This window comes from Taudactylus pleione, unplaced genomic scaffold, assembly GCF_031769625.1.
Source record: "Taudactylus pleione unplaced genomic scaffold, aTauple2 ptg000065l, whole genome shotgun sequence".
NCBI lineage: Eukaryota > Metazoa > Chordata > Amphibia > Anura > Myobatrachidae > Taudactylus > Taudactylus pleione.
This window is the reverse complement of record NW_028284467.1, coordinates 10645695-10651645: the sequence shown is the minus strand read 5'-3', so window position 1 is coordinate 10651645 and position 5951 is coordinate 10645695. Positions and strand designations below refer to the sequence as shown.

At 48.9% G+C, this 5951-nt stretch overlaps 1 pseudogene; it reads left to right on the top strand.

Moving 5' to 3' along the window:
* The first annotated feature begins 922 nt into the window (after window positions 1-922).
* On the top strand, window positions 923-2099 carry LOC148534673 (uncharacterized; annotated as a pseudogene).
* Window positions 2100-5951: the final 3852 nt, after the last annotated feature.

The window sequence follows — 5951 nt, the reverse complement described above, 5'->3', positions numbered from 1 at the left end:
GAGAAGAATAAAAAGATAGATAGGATGTGAAATAAAAAGAAGAATTGGACAAAAGAAATAAAGCTATATAAGAAACTGTGTGATACTTAGCCAGCCTGTTTGCAGAAACTGGAAAAGAGGAAAATGGCTCCTCTGACCAGGCTATTTATATGGGTACCCTGAACACTCCCACAAATCCTACGATAGGCCTATCTCCCCCAAATGACCACTACCATAACCACACCTTCGCCCAAGCCTTAACCCTTAACTAACTAACAAAACTAAATATCAAACAGGGTGCTTATCTACCCTCAAACTTAATTAAGTATTCGGATGCATGAACAGGCAGAGACAGTGACACCATTTTGGATACCAGTAGTACAGTTCAGTATCATCTATAAAGTTTGTGCACCAACGAAAGGCTGTACAGTGAATTCTGAGCACTCACAGGGACATTGTGCTTTCTATCTATTGAATTTATAGTTGAACCATTTGAGATTCTGCCAACTACAACTGCAACTTGGTATATTTAGTTTAACTACCTCTAACACATAGAGGGAGCAGGTTGGCATTCATATGTTTAGCATGAGGTTTTATTAGAAGTATACAGTATGTATAGAGTGAACCTAAGCTTATTAATGTGATATCCTGTATGTGTACCTTTTGCATTGCAACAATATTGCATGTTCTAATGTTCATTTAGAATTGTCCTAGTAGAATAGTGATTCAGAGTAATAAACCCCCATTTCTTTATATTGGTCTGGTTTCTGCGCTGGGTTCTGGGGGTTCTCCTGTCTCTCTGCTGTGATAGGAGGAGCCTGAAAGAGGAACTGCACTGATCTACGCCCAAGCAGGTTCCAGAAGAAAAGCAGGTACGATCCACTCACTGACATCCCACCATATTGGGGGTGTTACATTTTGGCGTCTACGAACAGGATCGACCATGGAACTGCAAGAAGGCAACCCAGCTGCAGACGACAACAGGATCAGGGAAATGACTGACAGGGTTGCAGGACTCAACCAGTTGCTCACCGAGATGAGAAAGGAAATAAGAGACCTGAGACAGGAACGGGCTGTAACCAGACGTGAGGAGTGGTGTGCAGAGTGCGAAACCAACCCCAATGGGATGTTTACTGAGAGACCGGAAGACGAGTAATTAATCAGTTCGACGCTCGAGACCTATATGCCGACGATGTAAACGAAGCAGTCACATTGAGTGGAACTGTCGACAGCCCTCAAGAAGAGATGTAGGTCCAATTGCAGTAAGACAGGACCAAGTTACAGTGTCTAATGTACTGTATACTGGTGACGATCAGCGAGCCAGCCCAAGAAGATTTTCAGGTCAAGTCGTATAGTTCAATGTACCACGTGGCTACGGATTTATAAAGCGAATCGACACTAAAAGGAGAGTATACGTGCATTATACTGGCATTCAGAAGGCCAACCAGAAAAAGTGCTTCCGGAGCCTGGAAAGTGGTGAAATGGTTGAGTTTGAATTGGCGAATGGAAAGAAAGGCATAAAAGCCGTTAACGTGACTGCTCCAGGTGGTGTTCCGGTACGAGATAGCAAATTTGCAACAGATCGCAAGCAACATTGGCGTTATCCATGTCATGGAGTTACTCTACTTAATACTCAGCAACATGATCAAAACAGCGATGGTGGAGAAAGGACAAGAGCAGTTGAAAGTGCAACTGATAGATGGAACGATCATCTTCCACAGTCTCACCGGAGGTGTCGGCACCTACCATATCACCAGATGATACCAGCTGAACACAGACAGCAAGAACCCAAAGCCCCAGTGCAGAGTGAATCGTTGGGGAGAACCCCAGAGCAGAGTGAATGCTTGAGACAAACAGACGAACGGCATGTGAAGGAACCTAGTGAAATGGTGCAACTGAGCCTACAGGATGTAGTTAAGCCGCAACCCCCTTCAGAGCCGGAACATGAGAGCAGACTGAAAGTGAAAGATACAGATTCCAGTCTGGCTGACCCCAGTCAAGCAGATTCAAATACCACTGACCAGGAAAGAGACACTAAAGAAGTTATCCACATGGCCACGGCAGAGGGATCGAGACCCCTTAAACTCAATAGTCTAGATTTTCTAATGTCACAGTCTTAATCTAATGTCCCTGTAGAAACCCCTAGTGTAGCTAAAGAGGTTGTGACATATCTTTACCCAGAGAAACATGGCCCAGATAGTAAGTACACCACTATAAGCGGTGAGGAGATCACTTTCATGATGCAGCAGGCTATATGTAGGTCCAGAAAGAGTCACAAAGGTGTGTTACCTGCTCATTGTAGAGTCTAAACTGCTGTTTTCAACTTTGATGTGAATGTTATGTTGTTGATTATGCAGTGATGTTCAAGAGACTATTCTTTGCTGGACTTTGCAAATGTGTTTATTGCGTGAGGACACGCAATATTTAAGCCGGGAGGCATGTGATACCCCCAAACCTGCAGTGTTTTCTCCAGCATGGAAGGGGTTAATGGCCAGGAGTTGGGACCCTGCTGATCCCCTGGAGATGGTTCTGCCAGCCTTAAGGAGGGAAACTAGAGAGAGGCTGTTGGGGGTGGAGCTAGAGAAGCCCAGTGAGTTCTGCACAAGACTGAGAGAGGAGCGTGGCAGGAGCCATGGTGTGTGCTGGAGAGTGCTGTGACTGAGGGCACAGAGAGCAGGGATCAGCAGCTGATCGGGGTGACTGTGAGGAGAAGACCCCTCTCATGTAAGGCAGCAGGACAAGAGAAGCTGACAGGACACATATCTATTAAAGCTGCTGCAGCCCAAAGGAGAGGAGAGAGTGTGCATGCTGCAAAGACAAGTGCTGGCATCTGGACAGGTAGCCCAAGCATTACAGCACATGGCAGGTATAAAGCACCCCAGTAAAGACTGAGATCAGTCAGCACATAGCAGTCTGTGATCTCAGGGCATCCAGCTTACTGCTGTACAGTGAGAGAAGCCTGCAGCAGGATATACAGCAGTAGTGCATAACACAGAACTGTGCAGGATATACAGCAGTAGTGCATAACACAGAACAGGCAGAGACAGTGACACCATTTTTGATACCAGTAGTACAGTTCAGTATCATCTATAAAGTTTGTGCACCAACGAAAGGCTGTACAGTGAATTCTGAGTACTCACAGGGACATTGTGCTTTCTATCTATTGAATTTATAGTTGAACCATTTGAGATTCTGCCAACTACAACTGCAACTTGGTATATTTAGTTTAACTACCTCTAACACATAGAGGGAGCAGGTTGGCATTCATATGTTTAGCATGAGGTTTTATTAGAAGTATACAGTATGTATAGAGTGAACCTAAGCTTATTAATGTGATATCCTGTATGTGTACCTTTTGCATTGTAACAATATTGCATGTTCTAATGTTCATTTAGAATTGTCCTAGTAGAATAGTGATTCAGAGTAATAAACCCCCATTTCTTTATATTGGTCTGGTTTCTGTGCTGGGTTCTGGGGGTTTTCCTGTCTCTCTGCTGTGATAGGAGGAGCCTGAAAGAGGAACTGCACTGATCTACGCCAAAGCAGGTTCCAGAAGAAAAGCAGGTACGATCCACTCACTGACATCCCACCAAATTGGGAATGTTACACACACACCTTGACTGTAATAACATGCTGCACCCCCCAAACTGACATTACAAACATGCTGCACCCCCATCTGCCTAACTGACATTACACACATGCTGCACCACCATCCCCCTGACATTGCGCATAAGCTGCACCCCCTAACTAACATTACACACATGCTGCACCCCCATCCCCCTGACATTGCATACATGCTGCACCCCCTAACTGACATTACACACATGCTGCACCCCCGACATTACACACATGCTGCACCCCCATCCCCCTAACTGACATTGCACACATGCTGCACCCCTGTCTCCCTAACTGACATTGCACACATGCTGCACCCCCGTCGCCCTAACTGACATTGCAGACATGCTGCACCCCAGTCTCCCTAACTGACATTGCACACATGCTGCACCCCCGTCTCCCTAACCGACAATACACACATGCTGCACCCCCATCCCCCTAACTTACAATACACACATGCTGCACCCCCATCCCCCTAACTTACATTACACGCATGCAGCACCCCCATCCCCCTAACTGACATTGCACACATGCTGCACCCCCATCCCCATAACTGACATTACACACATGCAGCACCCCCATCCCCCTAACTGACATTACTCGCATGCAGCACCCCCATCCCCCTAACTGACATTACTCGCATGCTGCAGCCCCATCCCCCTAACTGACATTGCACACATGCTGCACCCCCATCCCCCTGACTGACATTGCACACATGCTGCAGCCCCATCCCCCTAACTGACATTGCACACGTGCTGCAGCCCCATCCCCCTAACTGACATTGCACACGTGCTGCAGCCCCATCCCCCTAACTGACATTACACACATGCAGCACCCCCATCCCCCTAACTGACATTACACACATGCAGCACCCCCATCCCCCTAACTGACATTGCACACATGCTGCAGCCCCATCCCCCTAACTGACATTGCACACATGCTGCACCCCCATCCCCCTAACTGACATTGCACACATGTTGCACCCCCAGCCCCCTAATTGACATTACACACATGCTGCACCCCCATCTCCCTAACTAACATTGCACACATGCTGCACCCCCATCCCCCTGACATTGCTCACATGCTCCACCTCATCCCCCTGACATTACACACATGCTGCACCCCCATCCCCCTGACATTACACACATGCTGCACCCCCATCCCCCTGACATTGCACACATGCTGCACCCCCATCTCCCTGACATTGCACACATGCTGCACCCCCATCTCCCTGACATTGCACACATGCTGCACCCCATCCCCCTAACTGACATTACACACATGCTGCGCCCCCATCCCCCTAACTAACATTGCACACATGCTGCACCCCCATCCCCCTAACTAACATTGCACACATGCAGCACCCCCATCCCCCCAACTAACATTGCACACATGTTGCACCCCCATCCCCCTAACATTGCACACATGCTGAACCCCCTTCCCCCTAACATTGCACACATGCTGCGCCCCCATCCCCCTAACTAACATTGCACACATGTTCCCCCCCATCCCCCTAACTAACATTGCACAAATGCTGCACCCCCATCCCCCTAACTAACATTGCACACATGCAGCACCCCCATCCCCCTGACATTGCACACGCTGCACCCCCATCCCCCTAACTGACATTGCACACATAATGCACCCCCATCCCCCTAACTTTGCATACTGTACACACACCTTGTCAGAAAACTCTGTGCAGAAACTGCAGCTGATTTCCCGGCCCCCTCTTCTCTGGTGCCTGCCTTCTGATGCTCTGGTCTCTTGGGCAGAGCGCAGCAAATACGGAGGAAGAGCCGTGAGTTGTCTGTCACCTCTGCAAAGGACCATGGGAGGAGTGGCCGTGGCTGGGCATGCGCAGTATGCCCTCCTGCAGCCGTGGCCATCTTCCTTGTCCCCTGTAGCCAGTCCAGCTCATTCTGATCTTTGGCTGTCACCCGACTGGGTGACTACTGAGCTGCCCAATCGGAGCTGAGCTCCGATCATGGCAGTGGCAGGACGAGGTGCAGATCCGTGGAATGCCCCTAGGCATTCCAGATGCCCTTGGCATTTGCTTAGAATGCCTATGCCTAGGGCCAGCTCTGCATGTAGTCTTAGGGGTCAATCTAACTAGCCGCAAGGGGTGCGAGTTGCCGGTACAACGGCATTAACACGCCGGCAACTGACCGGCACCTCGCACCCTTCGCGCCCCGCTCTGAGCCCGATTCGCGGAATTTCGCTCGAAGCCCTATGGGGATGTGAACAAAATTTTGCAAATCCAGGCTGCCGTAAAGTGCGGCCATTGCCGCAAAAACTCACACCGGCGAGATCATCTCGGCTAATAAGATCGACCTCTATGAGTAAGAAGGTGTTTCATG